This window comes from Erpetoichthys calabaricus, chromosome 6, assembly GCF_900747795.2.
Source record: "Erpetoichthys calabaricus chromosome 6, fErpCal1.3, whole genome shotgun sequence".
In the NCBI taxonomy this organism is placed as follows: Eukaryota; Metazoa; Chordata; class Cladistia; order Polypteriformes; family Polypteridae; genus Erpetoichthys; species Erpetoichthys calabaricus.
In genome coordinates, this window is record NC_041399.2 from 116,290,787 (window position 1) to 116,316,349 (window position 25,563).

Sequence of the window (25,563 nt, forward strand, 5' to 3'; positions counted from 1 at the left end):
TTTTTTCTTTGAATTGTTGCTATTTCATTAGTTTCACTTTTATTTCAGAACTTCTGTAAAAACAATATTTGGAATCTTTCAAGGTCCCAATATGCTGAATCTTTTATATGAGGTCAGTGAGACATGTGTTTAATGACTTTGTACCATAATTCAGGATAGGTTTCTCTGTTTGGAATTTCAGCACAGACAAAATGATCCACATCATCAGCAGTTGTTAATTTTTTTTTGCAAAGTAACCAATAAATGCATGTGAGGTAAACCACGTTTTTGAAATTCTCTGACTTAAACTTCAAAGCCTTAAAATATTTACATACTTCTGACATATCACCTGTGTCCATATATTCAATCTCTATTCGCCTTTTCGTTATTTCTCTGAGTAATAATTTCTCTTTTTTTGTTTCAATTCCACTTGTTACGGGCTGATAATTACTTTCCTTATCTTCTGAATTTGCACCTAGATTATTTTTTCTTTTTTGCTGTTTTTTCCCTACAACTCTTTTGAGTCTCTTTTCTCCACGCTGCTTTCTTCTTTGCTTAGTCGTCGACGTTTCATTTATAACGTATTGTCCTTATACGCTTTATATGCGCTGAGACCCTGGATCTGTGTGTGCACAAAGCCTTAGTTTACACGACTGAATATTTTGCTGCCCGTTGTCTTATTTGATATTGATTGTAAGTAGGGCGTGTCTTGCATGAATTTCATGTTCTACGTCATTGCGAGACGGTCCTGGGTCAATCTCTTGGCACAATGTCTTATGTTTAAGGTCCCCGCGAGACGCTCCATAGCCATTCTCTTTTGTCTCGCGGGTCTTTTAAGTGTCTTGCGTGATCTTAACGTGAAGATCACATCTCAATGCCCTAGTGTTTCTCTCCAGGATTTTTTTTATAATAGAGAGATATAAAGGCTGTTGGTTTGAACTAGTTATTTTTGTTCTGAATAAGTGGTTTCTTGATAAGCAGAAGTGATGCTATACCTTTTCATGAGAGATTTGAAAATGTCTGCCAAGAATACTCTGGCTCCTTCTGTTTTACTCTATCTTCCCTTTTAGCCACATACAGACCTTCAAATGTGTTCCTTTTACTCAGGAAGCTATAGTCAAATTTACTTGTCTTAGAATGTTCAGTTTTTACTGTAATTGCATCATTGTTTACTCATGAATGGGTGTGCATTCTGTCACCTTAGGCGCTTGTCTTACATTAAAGGACTGCTATGCTTAATCTTGTTTTGACTCTTGTTTCATCTAGAATTCATTAAAGTGATTATGGTGGCATTCTTAGGCCTTGTTCATTTAAATACCAAGGCTACCATTCTAGCTAGGTCCCTGAGCTGTTGTCTCATCTGAAAGTTTGGTGCATATTCAGAACGTGGTATTAGTTAAGAGGTGCCAACAGATACCATACATATATTATCAATGTCCTAGTAGTCTTCAGTTGGTTTCCTAATAATTTTTACTTCTTTAAATGTCTTTTAGGCATGAGCAGCTTAAGCCAAACAAACATTGTATTTTGCAGGTAGTTTGATTTTAATACTGCATAATAAAGTAAAAAATAAATAAATGGTAGAATGGTTGCAGGAAAAACTTAAGAATTTATCCGTATAGAACTCTTCAGTGTTTTAATTTTAACTATTTAAGATGGATCTTTTTAAGTAACATGCCTATAATTTATCATCATTGTACAGTGTATAGAATTTTCATGAGCCCTTTTTTCTGTAATTAACATTTTTATTTCAAATACCGTATGTCACCTTTACCTCTGTCTTGGAAAGGAAAATCTTTGAAATGATGATTATCACCTTCATCATTTGCTTTTTCCAACCCTACGGGCCTTACAGAATGATTGGAAAAGTAGACTTCTGAGCTTTAGATATCACATCAACCACCTTCATTACCAATCTTGCCAGCAGACCTGAATTGTTTTAATTCAGTATTTATCATGTTCCCCTCTCTGCATTAATCAAGGAGAAAGGGCCTTTTCTCTGAATGCGAATTACCTTTTATTTAGTGTTCTTGAGCTGCCATCTTTTAATTATATACTTTATACCTAATACCTTTCCAATGTAACTACTTTTTGTACTTCAAAATGCTTGATTCTTGCACATTTTCTTACTTTGTGCTGTTCTTGTCCATGCACAAATCATAACTTATCTGACGCTTCAGTCTGAATTATTTTTTTGAATCTTGATTGAGACCCTTTGTACTGTACACCATCTATATGCAATTTTTGTGACTGAAGTACTGCATAAGTCCATGAAGCTACACTGTCTACTAATGCAATTAAGTTGCTTCATTGCTGCTAGCAAGCAATCAACTAATCAGGTGCATTTACCTCTTTTATAAGGCAATATATTACTGCATGTTGCATAGGTAAGAACACAATATTATGCGTTTACATAAAAGTTGAAATTATTTTTTAACGCGTTCAGTACATGTCTGTGAAAATGTGTTTCGGCAGGGATAAGGCTCTATACTCATTAATAACTACTGGTCACTATTTCTCAAATCTTAAGGCTATTCTGATCCTCAGATATCACTTCTGTTGTCCATCCATCCATCCATTTTCCAACCCGCTGAATCCGAACACAGGGTCACGGGGGTCTGCTGGAGCCAATCCCAGCCAACACAGGGCACAAGGCAGGAACCAATCCTGGGCAGGGTGCCAACCCACCGCAGCACTTCTGTTGTACTCAAGGCAAATATTAGTAAACCTAAAATAGTGATAAATACAATAAACTGCAAAAAAAGTATACATGATTGCTGATGCAATAAAAAATTGTGCTATTTGTCCAAAATATATTGTGTTGTTTACATTTCTGTCCTGATTTTCAAAGTATTCATTGGCTTAGATAGTGAGCAAGTGCTCTGTGTTTGAAATTGTCATTATGGAAGATTGTTCTTTTATCAGTATTTGAATGCTTCACTATAGCATATTATATATTGTATTGCGTATATATTGGAATTTTCTTGTACTTGTTGGAATTTTCCTTTTCCTCTTGTACCTAAACTGTACCAGAAAACTGCATCACACACCAGAACACAACCAGTAACACAAACAGCGTTGGATTAATATGGACTGGTGGGACTCTGTCTTCTAAATGAAGTTATATTCTCAGAAGTGACCTCTGTGCAGAATATATTGTTTACTCTGGCAAATGTAATCCAAAGTGGATTTTTAAAAATACTAACGTGCTGTAAATGAAAAAGCATTATGATGTGGGCACAGAGAATCTGAATTTTCTTGATTTATACTTGGTTGAAAGGTTTTCAAACTCTTAGGAAATACTTGACTTGTTACATGACTCTTCATAGGCATTTTGCCTTTTGATGCATATTTTTTTAGCTAATAAAAATTTTGCATTGATGCAGCTTTGGGGACTTTTTTTTCTTGTTTCCTTTTGTTAAATGAAGTTTGTCCCAGTTTCGTTAAACACAGACTGAACAATAACTATTTTTTTTACCAGAAAGCAATACAATGCATCAGACATTCTTCAGGGACTATTAATTGTATGGCGTGTGAACTATTTAAATAGTATATTACACTACTAAAAATAGACAAAATCTTTGTTGCCAGTTATTTTTGCTTGAACAACTTAAAATTTAGATTTAATTCAAAGATAGGTTTCAATAAGGGTTTTACATTAATAAAATAGATTTGATTAGCATTTGGAGACCAATCCAGTGAGTTCTTACTCAGAAACATCAAGACATTTTATTCATAAATAAGGTGATACCATCACATTTAACATATAGAGACACAAGAGATATAATATATAAACAAACAAATGCACAAACAGGCCCTATTTCATAATCAAGAATGTGGAAGATTTAAAGTATGGTGTTGTGATCCAGTATTGGATACAATAGCTAATATACTGTATTTCAAAATTACAAAAGATACTTTTTTTATTGTTTGAGCAGCTATGCAAACTTGTTGAGGCTTGTTTATAAGTTCTTGTTAATGAAGCATATAGTCTGCACCAGTTATTATTAGCCGCCAGTGTGCCTGTGGTGAACAGTATTCCTGTGTTTACTGTACAGTACAGTCAGTATTATGGAAAAATCTAATTTCTGACTGTGGAGTTTCACTTTTACCAATAATCTGATATTGAGAAAATAAATTCTTCATTTTTAAAGAAATTTAATTAATTGTGCCTTTGCCGTATGCCAGCGTTTCTTTAACATTTTTAATTTTAGGACCCAAAAAAGAAATTCAGTACCAGGCTTGGACCCAAGAAGAGGATTATTATCATAATAACAGCGGGACTATAAATTATACAAATATAAATGGCCATATAATAAATAGTAAACGTTTTTGTTTCTTCTTTAACATTTATCTTACATGAATATTACTGAGAAGTCAAGCAAAATGACACCTTTTATTGGCTAACTAAAAAGATTACAATATGCAAGTTTTTGAGGCAACTCAGGCCCCTTCTTCTATAAAAGGTGTAATTTTGCTTGACTTCTCACTACATTCATAATAGCTAACACGGTACAGTACCCTTGTATTATTATTACTTAAACAGAAAAGCTGAAAGCAAACATATAGTTACTAAAACTAAAACTTAACATTCAAAACAAGAAATGGATTCTTGAGCTATATAACTGCCAGTGTAAATGCTTAGTGCATGCTTTAGTAAAGCTGAGAGAAATATATTCTTGGGGTGGAGTGAGGATGTGATCATTTTTTAAAACGGCTTTATGAACGATCATTTGACTATTTGTCTTACTGCTCCAAGTAAGGAATAAAGTAATCCCAAAAAAAAATATTCAATGCAGTTTATACACCTTGCCTTAAGTAACATTTTCTTTGTATAATAATATTTTTAAAATGAGCTTCACCACTAGTATATACTGATTTTCATTTATTACATTCTTAAATTTAATAAACTGACCAAAAAAGTAGCCAAATAATTCCTAAAAAATGAAAATATTTGACTAATAGAATAAATCTTGATGAATAATTCAGTGAAAAGTCCAGTTTTAAAGGTTTAATGCTACCTTCTGACATTACGTTGAATGTGTACCTTTTTATATTTTTTGGTGTTATTGTTCCCAGTGGTCTAACATGTCCTTCACGCTACCAGTAGATTGAAATTTACTTTATTCAGATAGTGTTAGGAGAAGGAATGCTTTCTCACCAAAGCATGTTAAACTTAGTGCTTTGCTAATTTGTTACAAAATTAGATTCAATGTGTGCCATAACAGCAAATATGTGATGAGTCTTGGACTACTGTCCATGGCTACTGAAACTTGTTTTAGTTTACAGCTCTGCGATGGCACTTAATTTACCCCCACATTTCTGTCTCTCCTTTTATAACACCACAAAAACCATAACATTCTTGTGTGGCATCTGTCATTTTCATTATGACTTTTCAAACTATCTATCTATCTAGTGCCGTGGTCTCTTGCACTCACTACCTTCTCTGTGCCATTCCTTCATCTTATGCATGTTTTTACTTGTCAGTCATCTCGGTGTGATTGTTTTACTGGTTGTGAGATAGGAGATGGAGTTGCAGGGAGTGTTTATAACATTTTCATTCATAGAAATGAAGATTTTCTGTGATGCATCAGTGATGGTGTTTCACTAAGTACTGCAATAAATACTATGCTAAAGAGAGGGTGCTACAAAACTTGACACAGGATTTGCCCTTGGATGAATTAGTCTAACTTTACTACACAATCATGTGGCAACCCATTGCAAACATGTTCATGACCCAAATAGTTTAACAAACACTGCCATTGTTTTCTAAACTTAGTCCTGGAAATACATTTGAACACTAACCTGTATAAATGACAATTGACAGACAAAGCACACTAGTGCAAAAAGCAAATTGTAATACAAAGGAGTTGTTAATTCACATCCATACATGTGTGTACTGATCATTAAGTGACCTGTCCACTCACCAGCTTATATGGGAAAGGTAGTGCAGTGTCATCAACTAAATTGAGATAGTTATGGATCACTTAAGAATCCACAAAGGCTTGTATTTGATCGCCCCTTTGTTCATTTCAATTATTATTTATGCTTCAGATAATTTAGATTGCATTGGATTCAACTGTAGCAATGACATGCTATTAGATAGGTGTACTTAAATAAAGTGGCCTTAGTGGGGTGTAGTCACTAGGAATTTAGAATCCCTCATGGTGTTGTGTTTGTTACAATAGAACTCAATTTTAAATGTATTTCTCTTTCCTGACCCAGTATTTCCAAGCCCTGCCAATGATCACATTAGGTACATTTGTACCTTACTAAAAATTACATCAGATATTGCCAGTTGTAATCTCATACCGCATATAGTAAAATCTTATGTGCGTGCAGCTGCGTAACATTGAGAACTTGGATCAAATATTTCAGCCAAAGATAAATTCCTGATGTAGATCATACACATTTTCACCTAGGCTTTATTTTATATATTTATTTATAAATAGATTGCTTCTGGCTTCAAAGATTGGGAGGGTAAATGTAGTTGTGCTCTGGGATTTTTAAGATTGTGAAGGAAAGAAATGAAAATTTCTGAACTTGGCCCTCATGTTCATTTTTAGAAAGTGGGCAAGGGAATAGTTTGATCTTACTGTAACTCTCCTAGTTTTCCTTTTTTATTTACTCAACTGCATATTAAATTGGTAAGTTTATACTGAAAATTATTACAAATATGCTTGAACCTTTGTCTGTTGGGACTACTGTAACACTAAGTGAATGTTGAGTTTTAATTTGTTTTGGTTGTGGTTAAACTTAAGATTTGCATAGCCACAGTAAATGTAGTGTTTTAAGACTTCATCTGTTCTGTTGCTAAACACAATCTCCCAAGGCTTTGAAACCTCAAACACTTGTGAAAATCAGTGAGTAAAGACAGCAGTACAACATACATCACTGTCTTTCAGTCTCAATAAATTGTTCCTCAATACTAGGTTTATGAAATGTAACTCATTTTGCAAATATTAACAGCAAAATGAAATCTCTGAAATAAGATAATAATCCAAGGCAATTTATTTCAGAATTGCTGATGTTTAATTATGCCTAAAGAGGGAAAAAAAAGATTGACTTTTGTTACTATAGTTAAAAACTACATGTATAATATGACCATCTTTTTAATTTTTTTTTTTAACATTATAGTCTTATTTATCATGTTACCTACAATGCTATTTCTCTGGACAAATGTCTGAAAATGTATCTGTGATTTATATCAGATTTATTTGGAATCAGTAATATTTTTTTATCCTGTGATAGACCAATTAGTACTTTTGTGCAGTACACCTCTCCCATTTTCCAATAGTAAATCGTCGGAATTTAGTCCTTCAATTTAGGATCGCTTTTAGCAGTTATAGGAACATTAGTCCTTCACTGAATATGTATGGTGATTCATGAACATAAAAAGTATGCTTGTATCCTTGGTATCTTCTATGATCGTCAACCTTAGTCTAGCACTCTTTTGAGATACTGCTTAAACACCCAGGTGTGACTTGCAGATGTATTGTTTTATCTTCAGATGAAATAGGCATTTTGGGAATCCTTTGACATGTGTCTCTTGAAACATGCTTAAGAGGTCTGCTTTCTTAGGTGATAAAGTTGATATTATGGAGGAGCGTGAAACCTTGGATAATAGTTGTGCAGTTAAGGGTGTAGTTAACAGGTGGTTGATACTTTTTTCAATTATATCAATTACTTGAAAATAACTAAATCCCAGTCAGATACAAGTAATTGTAGTGTTTTGCTTGAGATCTAGTGAGATTGCTATTTATTTTACCTAACCTGTTAAATTCTGGACCCATCTCATACATAGTCAGGAAAATAGCATTGAATTCTCAGACAGACTGCTTTGCTATGTTTTTCTTTTTCATTTTCATTTTTATGTATCCATACCCATAATTAATATAATATTAGAAATATACTAGTTGGTCACATTCAAACTGTTCTGGTTTTTATGAAAAGTATATGTCAATATATTGATGAAAAATATTCTGTAAAATTAATATTATAAGCAACACTATGGCACACTGCTGCCTCAAAGCTCCCGAGTTCTCTACTGGAATCTGTAGCCAAGGTACTTCCTGTATGGTATTAGCCATATTGCATGTCTGTATGTATGGGGTTTTTCCCCAAAATTACAAACAGCAGCAACATTTATTTATATAAATAATAACTATATACTATGAACAGAACAAAGCACGTTTGTCCACCCCAGTGTCTGCAGCTGTTGGCGTCTGTTCACACTGAAACATAAAAGTTCCTTTAGGTAGTATTATATCAAGCTGGGAACTAATAACGGACTGACCAGTGTACCATATGCACATAGACAGCCAAAAATACAAAATAAGGACTTTATTTAAATAATGTAGATTAACAGAATGTAGTGTGTTGACAAGAATATTTCCATTGGCTTTTAGTAATCATTTAACTAGCATAGCTATTATGTGGCCCTACATACACCAAACCATAAGTAGGTTCTTCTTTTAACACTTTTTTATTCCTGGGTCATTTTTCCTTTAACCATTTGCAGTATTATTTTAGCTCACAATCTGTTTCCATTATATGGCTCTTCATGCTTCTTTCTAGTAGTTACTTTCAGAATAAAACCTTTTTTTATGCTATACTAGAACTCCTTTCGCTGCCATACTACACCACATACAGACTTCAATTGGATAACTACACCTGATTACCCAAATATACATAATGACTTAAGGCCCAATACCAGTGTGTAGCTCTGGCCCTAGCTAAACATAATAGAATTACAGACTACTAGCAGTTCATCATAACTAATAAAGCACATTGTATGCAGACTCATTGGTCATGCAATGGTTCTTGTTTAGTGAATAGAAAGTCACACTTAAATAGTAGCTTGTTAATAATATATATTAATATATATAGCGGTGAGTCCTTTTAGATTAGTCTATTAATATCTTTATTTGGATTAGCTTTAATGTAATATATTTTGAAGCCCTTCCATAATAGTATCACTTTCCATATAATAAAACATTATACTTTTAAAATGAAAAAGATGAAAATAAAGCTATGGCCTTATTAAACCAACATAAGATTAAAAAATAAGGGTGTTTCGAATATGAGTAGAAAATGCAAAGCACATTAGATGACATTACATGACTCTCTAACTATATTTTGATGATTTAGTAATGTCCTTGTAACTTAATTATCCCAAAAATTGCAGTGTGACCCAGAATAGTATGACAGTTTAATTGATAATGCAATATAATTAATTTATATAGGTCAGAAGCCTGTAAATAGATTTCCAATTAAGAAATATATTCCTATCTTGAAGATGTAGAAATGTTTTAAAAACTGCAGTTTTGAACTGAGTAGAGCAAACAATATGTAAACTGTTTACCTGATTTTTTTTTTTTAATTCTAATGCAATAATGTTTTAAAGTTGTGAATACTGTAAAATTTAAATTGAACAACTGTACAATAAGTTGGGCAGAAAGACCTTAAAATATGAAAACATACAGTCACCTTGTTTCTACCACAGAGCATTTGAGCATCAGTACCCTGCTCTTTCCAAACTCTTGCTAAATGCATATGGTCCAGATAAACACAACACAGCTTTCTGTGGTTAGGGTATTATATTCACAGAGGATCACCCATAATGCACTTCTCTCAATAATACAGTATGCTATTATTAAATAGCAATTCCATAAGAATTTTAAATAAATAGCTTTTCCATCCATCAGTATGAGTTTTTTTTTTTTTTAAATGGTTACAATTGTAGTTATATATGGCAGCTTTTCAAGGTTTATATGTGCAGTACATTAGACTGGTGGTTTGAATGGCATGAAAACACTGTACAACACACAAACTCGTCCTGTACAATATTCAGTCGGTGCCCATTCTTTAAGACAGAAATAACACTGAGACCAGATATATTTAGCACGATGACTATCTACAGAAAGGGAGACAACCTTAACCATTATATTTAAAAAATAAAATTTGATTTCGTAGAAATTGCATAAGTATGTTTCTTTTTAAAAATATCTTTATAACTTAGTATCTAACCAATATATTGCCTGCTTGACAATAAACATAAAGAAAAAAATACCACTTAGGTAATTAGGACAATTCAGTATTGTTTTATGCATCAGATGTATGCAACAGAAGTCGCTGAGTTTGCCGTCACGTCTAATTAAATTACTTAGATTTTGCTTTCTTGGGGTTTTTTCTGTTTTATTTGAAATTCACTGGTAAAATATCCTGGTTTTACATGTGTCTGTACAGTATATTGAAACTGACTTGAATGAGAGATAAAAATGACTTTGAATAAAATATTACTTCAAAGATGTTAACAGGCTAGTAAATTCACTTGGTAGGAAGATAAAAATAGAGTAAATTTGTTGCTGAAATGTTACACTTGTGTGGTGGAGTTCATAATTGTTTTTCAGTATTGCCATGCTGGATCAAGGGAACAAAAAGCTGTGTAAGTAAATAATAAGGAAAAACTCTTGTTCACCATACTGCCAAGTTGTGCAGTTTGGTAGAAAAAAAACCCTTCCTTTTTTATTTATAAACTTATTTTAAAAAATTAGATTTTTGTTTTTTCTTTTTTTGTACATTTGTTTTGTCAATTTTGTTTTATTATACAGATTTGAAGGTGTACTCTATTGCTATCCACTTTATAAACCGCTGGTCTTTATTTTTAAAAATGAAAGTAATATAAAATAAAAGTACTTCAACAAAGCCTAGAAACAGCAGGTGAATTTGAATTTAATTGCAGATTATCATTTTATGTACCTACTAGTCATTAAGCCCGTTACAATAACGGGTGCTAGAACAGTAGTGCATAAACATTAGTAGGAACAGTCTATATTAAATGGCAAGGGACTTTGACCTCATTCTTTTTGTTGGTCATATTTTTCTTTCTTTCAGCCTTTCTTTTGTTAATGTTTACTTGCTGAGCTGACCGTTCTTCGTGGGCTGCCGCTGTGTATTGTGTGTCTTTAATTTTCTGTGACAGTAATACTGTCTTGTACGTCCGCTGGCTTGTACGTCCATAATATACCTTTAATTTTCTCTGGCGGTAGTACAGGCGTGCGCGTTGGTAATATGCCTTTAATTTCCTCTGACAGTAATACTGGCTTGTACGTGGCTGTAATATGAGTCACTGTATTGTGTACCTTTAATTTCCTCTTGCAGTAATACTGGTTTGTATTTCCGTAAAACACCTGTAACTTTCTCTGACAGTAATATCGCGCATTGCACCGTGCCCCGCGCATGCGCACTTTACCAGAAGACACACACACACACACACACGGACACCTGGACGCACACAGGGATTTTATTAAAGAGGATAGCTGCTTTCAGAATATGTTTATTATATTTGTCAATCTTCAAACCAATGATTCCAGTATACCCATACAGCAAGTGTTTTTTTCCAAACTTGCATTCTGGAAATGTCATTACTTGTGGTTTGAATGAATTTCAGCAATACATATGTGGTTTTTGGATGATTTAGGTACTTATTAGTTACTGAGGCTAACTGCGTATGGGAACAGTTTAGCAGAGAGAAAACGAGACTTAATGCCTGTATGTTCTTTTCATGGTAAGGCAGCAACACAAACCACTGTTCTGCTTCAAAGAATAGGTAACTCATAATGAACACTTTTTTTTTTTTTTTTTTTTTTTGTGTAGAAAGTAATAATATATTATTAGATTTTGAATGTTGTTTTATCTGGAATTGATAAACTGTTGGGTTCACTTTGACAATTGTTTTCTTTTTTTGTTTCTTGTCTTTGTTCATGTCTTCAAAACTAAACATACAGTGCTTTTTTCATGCATTCTAGCTGCAGTGGCGGCAATTAGAACTTTTTTTCCACCCAAAGTTGACATTTTTGTATTTGATACACTTTTGTCTTTATGTAGCTTTTGTGACACGGTAGACACATAATATCTGTCATTCAGGACATTTTAGGATGGAGGAGGTCATTTTGAAAATATTAATATGTGAAACAAAAAATCTTATCAGTTCAGAGGACTAGCTCACAAGAGAACACTAAGATTTGTTTTTCTCTGTCACAACCTAACAAAAATCCACCATTTCTCAAAAAAATATGAGCACAATATCCTATCCAGACTCTAATCTGTACTAAAGTTCCAAAGCTTAAATGACAAAAGCAAATTCTTTACTCAAAACCTGTTCTCTTCCATCTAAGTCAAGCTGTACTTTCAGACAATTCACAAAATCTATTAAATGAATGTACTTGTACAGATCACCCATTAAAAACGGGTGAGATCAAGTTTAAGCCCCACTTTAAAAATCTCACTCCAGTGAATTATGAAAGGCTTCGGCCAACGAACATATGTTTTACAACCTCCAATTTCTGCCTGGAACATAAACTAAAGAAGTGTTCATCTACAGTAAAATATTATAAGACAAATTTTAAAAATTTAAGACAAAATACATTAACAAGTCCAGTGTACAGTAATCAACATGTCAAATAAGGAATACTATACTGTAAAAATTCACTGAGTTTAAACCAAACATTTGTTCAAATAGCTCTCACAGCATCTTCATTTTATGTAGCACTTAAAAGTTTTTGGTGCCCCCATATATACAGTTCGGTCCATAAGTGTTTGGACAGTGAGACAATTTTCATAATTTTGGCTAAGTATGGCACCACGGTTGATTTAAAATGAAGATATAATTGCATGATCGAAGTGTAGTTTTTTTGTCATTAATTCAAAGGGTTTAACAGAAATTTAATATGATCAATTTAGGGATGACAGCCATTTTCACACATGGTCACCCTATTTTCAGGGGCTCAAAAGTATTTGGACAATTGACTGACAAGCTGTTCCATATCCAGGTGGGAACAGGTCCCTCATTACTTTATTAACTATTAAGTAGGTAGAAGGTCTGAAGTTGATTCCAAGTGTGGAATTTGCATTTAGAAGCCGTTGCTCTGAACTCTTAGTATGAGGTCCAAAGAGCTGCCCATCCAAGTAAAACCAGGCCATCATTAGGCAGAAAAAACAAAACAAATGCATCCGAGACACAACAGAAACACCAGGGGCCTCATGTATCAATGGTGCGTATGCACAAAAATGTTGCGTAAGAATGTTTCCACGCTCAAATCGCGATGTATAAAACCTAAACTTGGCATAAAGCCACGCACATTTCCACGGTAGCTCATACCTTGGTGTACGCAAGTTCTGCGCTCAGCTTTGCAAACTGGCAGCACCCAGCGTCAAAGCAGTGCTACTGTTCCTGTGTGGTTACCCTTTCATTTTTAGATCCACATCCCTGACGCAGCTTTATAAATACACTGAAATTAAAACCGCATATTGTTTATTAGTTTAATGCATCTGATTGTAATTAACCTGTAACAATATAATGGTCCACAGAATGGTCAAACTATTCTAAATACAATAGCTGCTTTAGCGCTGTTACTCTCACTGCACCTTCTTCTTCTTTCAGCTGCTCCCGTTAGGGGTTGCTACAGCAGATCATCTTTTTCCATATTACTCTCACTGCACCACTCGGGAGTATTTACTGTATTTCACTGTATCTGAGTGGGGAATCACAGATCTACAGTAGCTGACTGTAAAGAGAATTATCAGTATACAGCATCAAGCACACACTGCCTCAGCCATGCTGTCTATTTGAACTGCTCTCACACGGCAAACGCTTCAGAGCCTTTCCTGTAGGGACTTCGCGGTTCAGAAACAGTTTCATCCCAGGAGCTATAAACGCACTCAGTCAGTCCATCAAGTGCTCCTTGTAGAACTGTTTGTACTTATAAGTACAATCACCTCACTGTAAATTGCACTACAGTCATAATATTGCACAACCTGAGCCACTTTATAAAGCGCATATTTACATATGATATCATTTTTAAGATGAAATGCAGCAAAATATGTTTATTATATTATACAGATAAAACTTTTAACTAAATGGTGCCGCAGCGCTACTGAGGAGCTGGAGTTCTGTTCACAGATTGTTCCTGCCTCATGCTGTATTCTTGCTGTGGCTGGAGCAACACTAGAAGGATAGATGGATAGAATAATTAAACATGTACTACGAAGATATTTCAATGTTCCTTAAAAGTTTTGAAGAATCAGTGTTCTAAGCTTACAGATGGCTTAACGTCTATTACAGCACTGATTGTGTGGCGATTGGGTATCTGGAGAAAGGAAGTCTGAATGGAAGTTTCCCTGATATAAACATGAAATTCATACAGTAGGTAAAAGCACGTTTTTCACTTTTCTTATTTTACCTATATAAAGTATTGGTTACTTTTTACTGGTTACAACAGATGAAATGTGAAGACAGTAAGGAAAGTAGGTTATGTAACTTACTTGGAAAAAATTGTGTTTTAAAGTGAGTACCTTCCATCTCCCTGAACTGGCAGTTCAACAATGACGGAGCATGACATTAATTTTGGGCTGTCTCTCTAAACATTAGTTGGTTTGGTTTGAAAGTCAAGGTGTCAAGCAGGTCTGGTGCTGACCACATACAAAACATTGAGGTAATTGTCACAGCACACATTCTTGACCACCACACAGACACAGGTTTTAAGGTTAGTGAATGGAAGGGTGTGCGTAAGTATCTGACACCTACTGCTTGCACCACAATGTCATTCAGTGCATGCTATGTAAAATCAAAATCTCATAAGCTTCTTTATAGTGGCTGACAGGTCCTTGTTATTCTTTACAGACTGCCAACTTTTCCTTTGCTAATGATGTGCTGAATGCTGTTGCATCTTCAGCTCTTGAAAAGAGTGTCAGCTTTGAAAAGCAAGGTGCTAGGCAACACTGGTGTATTTCTGTACTTCAGCAAGTAATGCCAGCATTCTCCTGTGTTTGTGTCCCTCTGGGACAAAAGAAGTCTTGGTGAGCTTCAGTTTACTGTAATGTTTGGAATAACTGTACAGCACATCTGCTGCTAGGTGGACTTCATTTTTATTATTGTGGTGCCTAAAATAAGAATATTGCTAATACTGGCCTAATCCTCCTTGCACCATTAACAGCAAAGATTTTTTTAAAATAACTTCTTACACTTTTCAAATGTTATATTTTTATATTTGAAATGTGTATTTGTAATTTTTTAGTTTTATAGTGGAAAGTCATAAGCATTATTAAAGTCATAAGCAACAACAAAAAAAAAAAGAAATAGTGTTAGCCAGTATTTTAGTAATGCTATACTCAGGGTTTATACTGGTCCTAGAAACCTGGAAAGATATGAAAAAATTAACAAGCCATTGCGTTAATATCACCTTGCATTGTGTTCTGCATTTTAACACGTGAGCAAACTGGTTTAACTATGTAGTAGCCATTAGCCTGCACATCAAATTATTAGTGGTGAGTTAGTGTTAAGTGATAAAAATTAGCAAAATTACATTGTGTGTATTAGATGTGTCACTATGATTTATTGAGCAGTCACAAAGCCAGGAAAATGTGTGTTTAACTTGAAATTGTTGGAAAATACTGACTACAATGATTGGCTTCAACAAGACAAATATGGCTGGGTGCTGTTACTGTATAAAGAAGTTTGACACTGGGAATATGGGTGAATGTGCTTTGAAAAGTCATATGAAAGGAAGTAAACCTTGTGCACTAAGAAAAAGCAAGGAAGTCCGTAAGAAGTATGTTTAAAATGCTTTTTTTTTTTTTCTTCGTACCTTTTTTGGGGCTACATCCACATCTGACTGTTGCACACACAAGGTTTTGCAAGTGCCATAGGTTAGCCAGCAGTAGTGTTAGTGATACTTCTACTATATTGCCTTCTTTGCATTTGTATGGGACTGAAATCCTTTGGATGTTAAGTATGATGGAGAAGCATACAAGTATGGCGAAAGTGTGGTTGACCTTTTTTTCAGAAGATGTTTCCTTATATTGATGACATAAAGAACAGTGTGTATGGACTCCCTTCCCAGGGTATTCCTTGTACCATTCATCTACAATAATTTGCTACATAAAATATGCCAAAATTATTTTTATGAGCACTTATTTGCCTAATAGGTATTAGGTTGCTAGCACCCCAACACTGTAAAGTTACTGTATTTTTACATGCCATTTAAAGTGTTGTGTTTGTAAACAGTGCTCAAACAAAATGTGTTTTTCTAATGATTTGTTTATATGTTTTCCTTGCACACACCAAAATATTGGCAGAAACTACCTCTGTGCACATGACACGTATGGCATATTTGTTGTCCAGAAATGATTAAACATGGTATAGGTTTTTGTAAGAGAAGAGGTAGTCAATTTAGAAGTTCTTCGGGCATGCATGTACTGTATGCAGGTGGCCTACCTCTGACAGTGGAATCTGAGAGGCTGGTCTGTAGTGTTTACACAGGAACACAATATAAGGTCATGATGGTGGAACAATAGGACTACCTTTGTACTATAGACTGATATTTTAGTCTAGTGTTTTGGTTATTTGCGCAAAGTAATTTTTTAATCCGTTACTATTTATTATTTTTCACAATATGTCTGTTATCATAGTAATTCACATATCCTGTGATTTAACCAGATTTTTGAACGTACACTGCAGCCTCAGTGGGGATGTACGCCTCAAATATAATCCCAGAATTATATGTGTAAATAACATTTTAACAACAGCCAATTTAGATTTTTAAAGGTGCTGATAATAATGCTTTTGTAATCTAATAACATAAAACACAATCAATCAGAAAACATGATGCTCATTATTGCTGGTGCCTTTGTGCCTTATACACCAATTGCCACTACTGGGTGTTAAAGCATCATTGTTCCTCTTTGCATATACCTTATATTTTAAGCCTACTGCATACAAACAAATCTACTCAAACAGGAAATGTGTTTTTCAGGCCTTATAGTTCAATGTTAATGAACAATTGTGCTTCAGGTGTTCATGGACTAACAGGAATATAAAACAGAAGAACAGAGGGAATTAATCCTTTGTTGGAGTCAAATATCCCTTCTTTATACCATGCAGCTCCTTGTTGACACTTATAGAAACGTATTAGTGTTATTGGCCAATAATGTGGGGGTTTCCCTCAATTAGCATAATATTTAATGGTATTTGTTTGATTCCATTTCTGGGTTTTCATCTTTGTGTGCAATTTTTAATTTACTGCACCAATGAAACCTGAGTTAATTGAGTATATGTGTGTATTACTGATGCAGCCTAGAAAAACTGGTGAGGAATAGCGTGTTGTGCTATCCAACCTATGCTGCACTGTAGGCAATTGCACAGTTTCAGAAACTTTCAGAAGTGTGGTTACACTATCTTGAACATTCATCAGATGGAGCAGTGAAAGGTTTAAATGGCACAAAGTCTGCAACAGCCTTTGTTGTTCAGAGTCAGTGACAATCTTTTCTTAAATTATGTTATATTTAATTTGAACACTGTTTAGACTTTTATTGGTTTTAAAGTGTTCTTATTCTGTAAAGTGTGAACTTGATGTTAGCATTGCAGGCTACATCCTCACAGTAAAAATTCAAACTAAATTTATTTTTTAGAACATTAAACCGTAATAATAAACGTTTTATTTAATCACTAGGGGGGCAACCCCCAGTTGCGGCCAGTCTGCCATTCGCGTTGTGAAGAGGGGGGCTACTCTTTTTGTCTTTTATTTCTGGCCCCGGGTGTGGTTAAATCTCTTGGCACAAATTCTCGTCTCGCGTGATGTGAGTGCTTGATATTTTTTAGTTTATAATTTAAAAACGGAATAAGAATCTGAAAATCTAATAACATACCATCACATTAAATTTCGATAAATTCTGATTGTCTGCTTGAAAGTAATATTAATATGAAATTGTGCATCTAAGTAACAAAATATATCACAAGTTTTTGTTGTGTAAACATATTGACATTTTTTCTTTTTTAAAAAACTTTATTTATTGTCCTTATAGTGGTATGTGGTGTGGTGGCGTGAAGAGAGTGGTTCCCATGTGTGATGCAGGTGCAGGCATTCCCACTGTTAAGCCCACAGGTGCGGAATCGCCTGCGCCTGTAATTGATACTGGGAGCTGCTTATTGCCACACCTGTGCTACGTCACTATTTTTGAGGAGAAGCGCGAGTGTGAGGGGGGAAGAAAAAAAGAAATGAAATGGAGGTTACCTGGAGGGAAGGCAGGAGCGAGAGAAAGCAGTTGTGTGTGAGAGGAAGCAGATAGCCTGGAGGAGGAGAGCCTCATGAGGAGTGCATACGGCCAACACTTGGGGCAGGCGGTGTTGGATTGCTCTAGCTGAGCATTACAGAGAGCTACAGTGACCAGGGGTTGTGCCACTCGTTTAAGTCCGGGAAGGTAGCGGAAGCTGGTGACAGAGGTTCGGAAATTGAGCCTTTCTGTGTCCATAGATGGGAAGGACCCAAGCCTGGGTCCGGATCAGGATCCCTGCGATGAATAATGGAAGCAGCAGGGATCTGGAACTGTTGACTACATAGATGGAAGGTTGTGTCTGTTGAGTAGGTGTCTGCTCAGTTGCTACGTTCTGTTGGGGTTAAGCTGAGGAGACAACGGTTTTGAAGTGTTGCGCCAAGGCTCATTTTTGATGGATAGATTCCTGCCAGCTATTTTAACCTTGATTCTATTAGAAGTATTTATTGGCAATTTTATCCTCCACATTTTACACCTTGTTTTTATTTATGAACTTGGAGAACTGCTCTTTGAAAACTGTTTTGATTTTTATTGTTTAATATAAAGACCATCACAAAACATAATCGCAAACAGGACTTTGCACAATACCATGGCAAGCTCTGTTATCCCTGCTTTTTCTTTGAAGGACATGCATGTAGCAGATTGACTGGCAGTACGACGCCTGACCTGTTGCTGCATCCAAACTGTGCCATCTTTCACCTTTACACTTGGTGCAGCTGTGTTGTTGTTCTGTGTGAGTGGACGTTTCTTGCAGGGAGGGCTCTGTTCTGTTTCTCTGATGTAGAACCTCCGATGTTCACCTCTGTTATAGTATGACTTCATTTAAAAATTAGCAGTGTCAGATCGAGGGGAGCGTGAATGTAACTGAGAGAATAAAACTGAATTAAAAAAAAAAGAAGCTAACTTTTACAAGTACCATAAATTTACATCGGCTGTTACAGAGTTTCAAATAAAATGTATGTTTTTATTGTATAATAGTAACAATAAGAGCAGCTCACTACTCAAAATAGATGAGCTCGGAATTGAACTGGGCACCTCTGGATTATAAGTCAGCAGTACTTACCGCTGCAACACCCAAGTGGTCGTGTCAGCATTGTATCCTAACTCAATTTCTTTTTCTGTGGTTATATTCTTGAATAAAAGTGCACTTGTTTTGTTATCTTCATGTCTACATTTTCTCAATTATTATTGAAATATGAAAAAGTTTCTTGTTATGTGTTCAACAATTCCTGCCTTGCATTTCATTGTATATTTACATAGATTGTTGTAGACATGGAACACACATGAAAAAAAAAATGTTTTAGAAATTATACTTAATAATCACTTTTGGCTACTACAGTGCCGATGTTATTCACCGTATTTAAGAAAGAAAAAGTTTACGTTGTCTGCTTTGATTTTAAAAATGTGTATGCTTGAAGAGAAATGCAGTTGCCCTTGTGCTGGAGTCGAACTCCAGTCTTGAGAAAACAAACAAACCAACTTTAGCACTGTTATTTGTCCCCTGTAATATTAAGCCTAATACTGCTGAGTTTCGCCTGGCTGGTTTTGATTGATTTTGTCTAAATCAGATTGCTGAGTCTGTTTGAGCCCATTCCTAGTGTCACGAGGTCTGCTCAGAGTGATCTCAAGAAGACTAAGGCGTTTATAATTTTGTTTATTGAGCAATTATTTGAAACACGTTTGGCAGCTGTTACCACTCCTTAATTAGAAGTTGAACTTTAAAGTGAGAAAATATATATATATATATATATTTTTTAAACTTGTGGCAAGTTGCTGGGGGTACTTTTTTTTTTTTTTTTTGTCCTCGTTGATGATTCCATATACTGTAGTAATCATTTTTTTTTAAATTATGCTTTCATGCAGTATTGTGCACCAACAATTGAAATTAAACTGCTTAAATAAGTCTTATCTATTAGAATTGGTTTCAGGAACCCATCCCCAAATGAACAAAATGAAAAGGGTTTTCTAATTCGCACTAAGAGAAGGAAGCTTCTGTGCAAAATCAATTCACATCAATACAGTTTACATGCTCATAATGTAATAGTATAATAAAAATAATTCTTTCCCACCCAGTAACATAATACAATCGTCCCCTTTGCAAAAAAGTTAATCCATGACTAATTATTTCTCACTCCTTTGCATTTTCATTGCTTTGCAGCTTTTGGTTTCTTTTTGTTTTTTATTGATATAGTGAACTAGACAAATTCTCACCATATTTACAGCCAATAGATATGAAGTAATGTCCTGCTTTCATTATATATTCAGAAATGACACATTCTTTTTATTGTCTGCAGGCTCACTAGCACTAAAACTTTGATCAGGTCTAAGAAAGTAGCACTTTGGTATTTGCTTTGCTTTGTTTTCAAATGTAGAAACTTGGAAGTGCACTGCCCATGCAACTAGTGATCGGTAACTTCTTGGCAGTCGCTAAAAAATGTGCAGCTCAAATTTGATGCCAATGAACTGGTGCATCATTAAATCACTATAAATATTAATTTCTTTAGATTGCCAGTTTCAGAGAATATTTCCTATTTGGAGGTTTATAAAAAAAACTATTTTTCCAGTTCAGAGAAAGTGTAAAACATTCTACAAAAGTACATATATAAACTCAATATTTTCAGAACACGTACTGTACTTCAAAAGCTCTTTTAGAATAACAAGTGACTTGTATTAGTTTGTATAAAACTTCCTATTAAATGGACTGAAATGTGTACAGTGTGAGATTGAATTAAGCAATTTATTACAAACCAACGATGTGTCACGGCACCAATTTTGGCACTTTTTACTAGTCAAGCTCATAACGTGGTAGCTTCTTTGAGAAAGGACATCATACCACTACAGCCTGGCACTGTATATTCAAGTGCACAAACTAAATATAGTGTCATAATGCTTTTCATGGTTTTCTGAAAGTAATGGCCATATTTACTACTATAGTCAGAATAATTGTTTGTTTTTCAAAATGCAAAATATACAGGGTACATTTTATGACTACATTTTATTATTTTCTGTATGATAATCTCTGAAAAATATTTACAAACAAGAATCAGAACCACTTTTCTTTTTTTGTCATTCTGAGTCCTTATTTCCTTCCAAAAATATAATTACATTTTCATTACTTCACAATGGTTCTTGTTATGTTGTTATATCTTTGATTAATTTTCTGCAATAGAATGTTTTAGCATTGAGTTCTATTAGCTACTTACAGCATGTGATGAAAGCTTTGTGTACAGAAGCTTTGGAAAAACGGTGGAGTTGGTCTGTTCTCCTTTATTGCACATTGCAGAGGATTTAAAGTAATGGTATAGCTAAGATCACAGAAACTACATTAAGTGTTCCTGTTTTAGCTAATTTAGTTATAGAGACACTGTTAAGAGATGCATGTTTTCATTTTAGAATAATACTTTAAAATTATTAACTGGTGTTTATTAAAATCTGCATGTCAGCTTTGCAACAGTATGTGCCATATTTTGCTAACAGTGGGACATTAGAAGGTGACATTGTTGTTTTTGCTTTGGGAGCCATTGAGACACAGATGCCATCTTTATAAAATTAGAAGTTAGGCATCATAGTGATTACTGTGAATGACCTTAAGAGTGACATTTTTTAGAGGTGACCTGAATGCCAAATTAGCTCCTTACTGCTTCTGTCATATCTGTTAGAACACAAATGCAGTTTTTCTGTTTGTTGAAAGGTCTCTTAATGTAATGCACTATATTTTGCTGCAATGCATTTTTCATAACAACCTTCAGATTTCTGAGTTCAAATGTCAGTTTTCATCTGAATTCCAAGCTCAGCTTTTACCATGCTTTATTAGTAATTTTCTGTTGTATGTGTGTGTGTTTTTCCCAAGCACAGAGAGTTTAATTAGTGCAGAAAAGGATTACATTAGATAGAGGTGTTCATCTTCCAATGAATTGAACTGATTGACAGCTGCCAAAAATAGATTGACCAGATGATTGGCCTGGCTAATTGCTGCATATCATCAAATGTGTACAAGTAGAATTTTTGGTAATGTTCAGTACATCAAATTGGTGCAAGGTTAACAGTCTGCTGTATGCATTGCTTTGGCTGTGCTATATGCATTGTGCATTCCTAACTGGTACTGCTGTCAATGAAACCTGTTCTTTTAGAAAATAGATATCTCATGCTATTTTGAATTTGGATTAATTCTGAAGATAATTGTTACTTTTCATATGTACAGAATGTTTTCTTTAAAGATAACTTAATGTTACAAATTTAATATGTTAACACAACTCCGGGTTTCCTTGATGACTTCAGATTTTTCTTTTAACACTTTGTGCCTTAATGCATCTAGGTAGATCGGTAGCCAGTCAACAGTCTACAGTATTTTTATTTTAATATTGCTCCATGTAAGCAGAATATGAGGCTGGTTAATACAAATTGTAGATTCCTTAATGGCACAAAAGCCAACATAAATCTGCTTCACACCACTGTACCATTTTGAGGTTGAGAATATTTGTGCTGTAAAGCGCAGTGAGGTGCCTAATAACTATTTCTTTGTCAAAATTTCTTTTTTTATGAGAAACATTGATGGTTTTGCTATAGTTTATGTCTGAAAAATCCAGGTATTTATTCAGTAGCTAAGTTTTGTAGACCTGAACAACTGCATGTGCCATGCAGATTCATGTTTATTTTGGGGTGGGGTAAATTTTTTCTACAATTCCACTACAATTACTTGCACGTTTCAAGATGAAAATATTAAAATGCTTGAATATTTATTCAGAACAGTAGCTAACCATACAAGAAAAAATCTTTATTTCTAATTTTTTTTAAAATAATTTTATTGATTTTAATTTGAACAAGTAACATTCCATATAATCGTGTCAAACTCAACAAGCCATAATTCAGCCCCCGCCCGAGAGAAAGAGAGGTGAGACTAAAATATGATCACATCTTTAAAAACAACAAAGAAAGGAGAATGACCTTTTCCCCCATTATAAAAACTCATTCTAAGATTTACTTAATTAGATCTTGCCATATTTTAAAATTGTTTTGAACAGATTTAAGTGAAAATTAAATCTTTTCCTATTTTCAATAGTATAGAACGTCAGTTATCCACTGGCGGACTGGGATTCTTCCAGTTGAGCAAGATAAGTCTGTGTGATATAAGCAATTCAATTCAATTTGTCCTTCTCCACTTTAATCCCACCTGAGAGTACACCAAACACGGCTGTTAATGGTTTAGGAGTGATTGTGACATCAAGGCTATCTGGTAGGCATTCAAAGATGTTTGTCCAAAACATTGTTCATTTGGTGCACGCCTCAAACATATGGCCCAGTGAGGCTGGACCTAAATTGCAACATTCACATGTTAAATCATGTACAATTTTCAAGGAGGTAAATGCGCTTGATAAAAGATTTTAAGTTGGATGATTGTATGCTTTGCACATATGGAGCTGGAGTGTATTTTATGCATGGCCTCTTCTGAGATGTTAAGTGAAAGATCCCTTCCCCACCTTACCCTAGGAAGGAAGAGAATTTTAAAATATTTTTATATATTGTTTTAAGATGCTCTCTGAGTCTTTAGTACTATACTGATCATTATTGCCTCTGGAGTAGAAATGGGTGGGAGGTGAGGAAAACTTGGCAGGTTCTTTTTAGAAATGTTTTTGATTTGAAAGTAGTGGAAAAATTGTGTTGATGAGAAGTTAAATTTGAAGCATAATTGGTCATAAGATGCAAAGACATTATCTATATACAAATCTATGTGTTTTAAACCCTAGACGTTTTCCAAACGTTAAATACTTTTAGGTTTGAGATGGTAGAAAAGGGTGATTATTATGTAAAGGTCCAACAGAGCTCCTCTGTCTTAAAGTTCTTCTTGCATTGGTTCTGTGAGTGATGGACAATTGGATTATCAGTTTTGTAAGAGCAAATCTTAATGTTAAGTTCACATCAGTGTGCCTGTTTAATTTCAATACAACATCAGTTTTTCATAGCAGCTTAGAATATGGTATAGTCTTTTAACTTAACATGAAATCGAGCTTTCTTTGCTATATTTGTAATGAATGTATTTAGGAAATTGTCTTACTACTAGCATGGAATGTTAGATAAGGTTGCAAATAGGAGACTGGCATAAAACTTTCTGATTGTGCTTAACATTCTGCACGCAATATGTATGACCAAACTTTGAGAGAAATGAAACAAGATAAATAAACTTTAAACAGAACTTTCTTAAACAAGAACTTTTCTTTGTACTATCATTTTTCTCTCTCTCTTTGTGTGAAATGTTTTGCTTTAAATTTTACTAAAACTTTTAAAATTAAGATATTTGGTTTGTGGAATTATTTGAGCATCAATCTATTTTATGAACCATCCTACGAAGCAAGCTAAAAGCTGCAGAACTTTGGTAATTTAGGTCAAACTCAGCTACAAGTATATTGGTGATAATTTGTATTTACTGTGGCACGAATTAGTGCATATAAAGAAGTACAACAAGATTTTGTTTCTATTGTAGACCAAGCTTGTGTATATTTATCAATTTGTGTTGATGTCAAGATCTTTATAGCTTGTATATTTGTTCCCAAGTAATAAAATTGAAAGTTAGGGTTTGCCATGCCCCCTTCTGCTTTTAGGGTGTTGTGGAGTTGCCCTTTGGATGCATGGATGTTACAAATTCCAAATAAATTAGGTTATAATTGAATCTAGTTTCATAAAGAAGAATTTGTTAATGTATATGGGGATGCTCTGAAATAGAAAAAGAAGCTTTGGAAGGATGTTGTTTTTCACAGTTTTGATTCTGTCTGCTAATGGAGGGTACACCATCTCTTCACATTTTATTTAATAATTTTCATGCAGATAGCAAAGTTCTGTTGCAAAAAGATCTTTATATTTACTTGTGATGTTTACCCCTATGAATTTCAACTCATTTGATAAAATAAATGGGAAGGTGCCCAGTCTAATATTGTGTGCTAGAATTCAAATTGATTTTGAGTCCAGATATCTTTTGAAATTATTACAGTGCATTGAGGACTACTGGTACGGAGGATTGTGGGTCTGATATATACAGTACCTACATATAGTGATATTTTCTGTGCAAGTCCTTCTCTAGTAATCCCCTTTACCTCTGATACATTTGAGAAGTGACTGGCCAGTGATTCAATGGCGATTGCAAAGAGCATTGGTGATATTGGTGATAGCATCCTTGTTGAGTACAATATTCTAGTTTGAAATAATGTTAATATGAACGGAGGCCTCTGGACTGGTATAGAGTTATTTAATCCATGGACATACATTTGGGCCAAACCCAAATTTGTGCATTGTGGTGAATAGGTAGTCCCATTCAACCATGTCAAATGGTTTTTCTTTGTCCAACGATAAGATGATCTCTGGTGAGGTAGAATTTATGGGTGAGTATATTACATTAAACAAACATCAAAGATTAGAAGTGAAGTGTCTGCCTTTAGTAAATCCAATTTGTTACTGTGAGCTTACAGAGAGAAGCACTTTCTT

The 25,563-nt window shown here is 34.5% G+C and overlaps 1 protein-coding gene across 1 annotated transcript in view; it reads left to right on the plus strand.

Moving 5' to 3' along the window:
• Nucleotides 1–25,563, plus strand: part of agap3 (ArfGAP with GTPase domain, ankyrin repeat and PH domain 3) — a 1,735,421-nt gene that overhangs the window by 107,442 nt on the left and 1,602,416 nt on the right. The gene's annotated exons all lie outside the window — the stretch shown is intronic.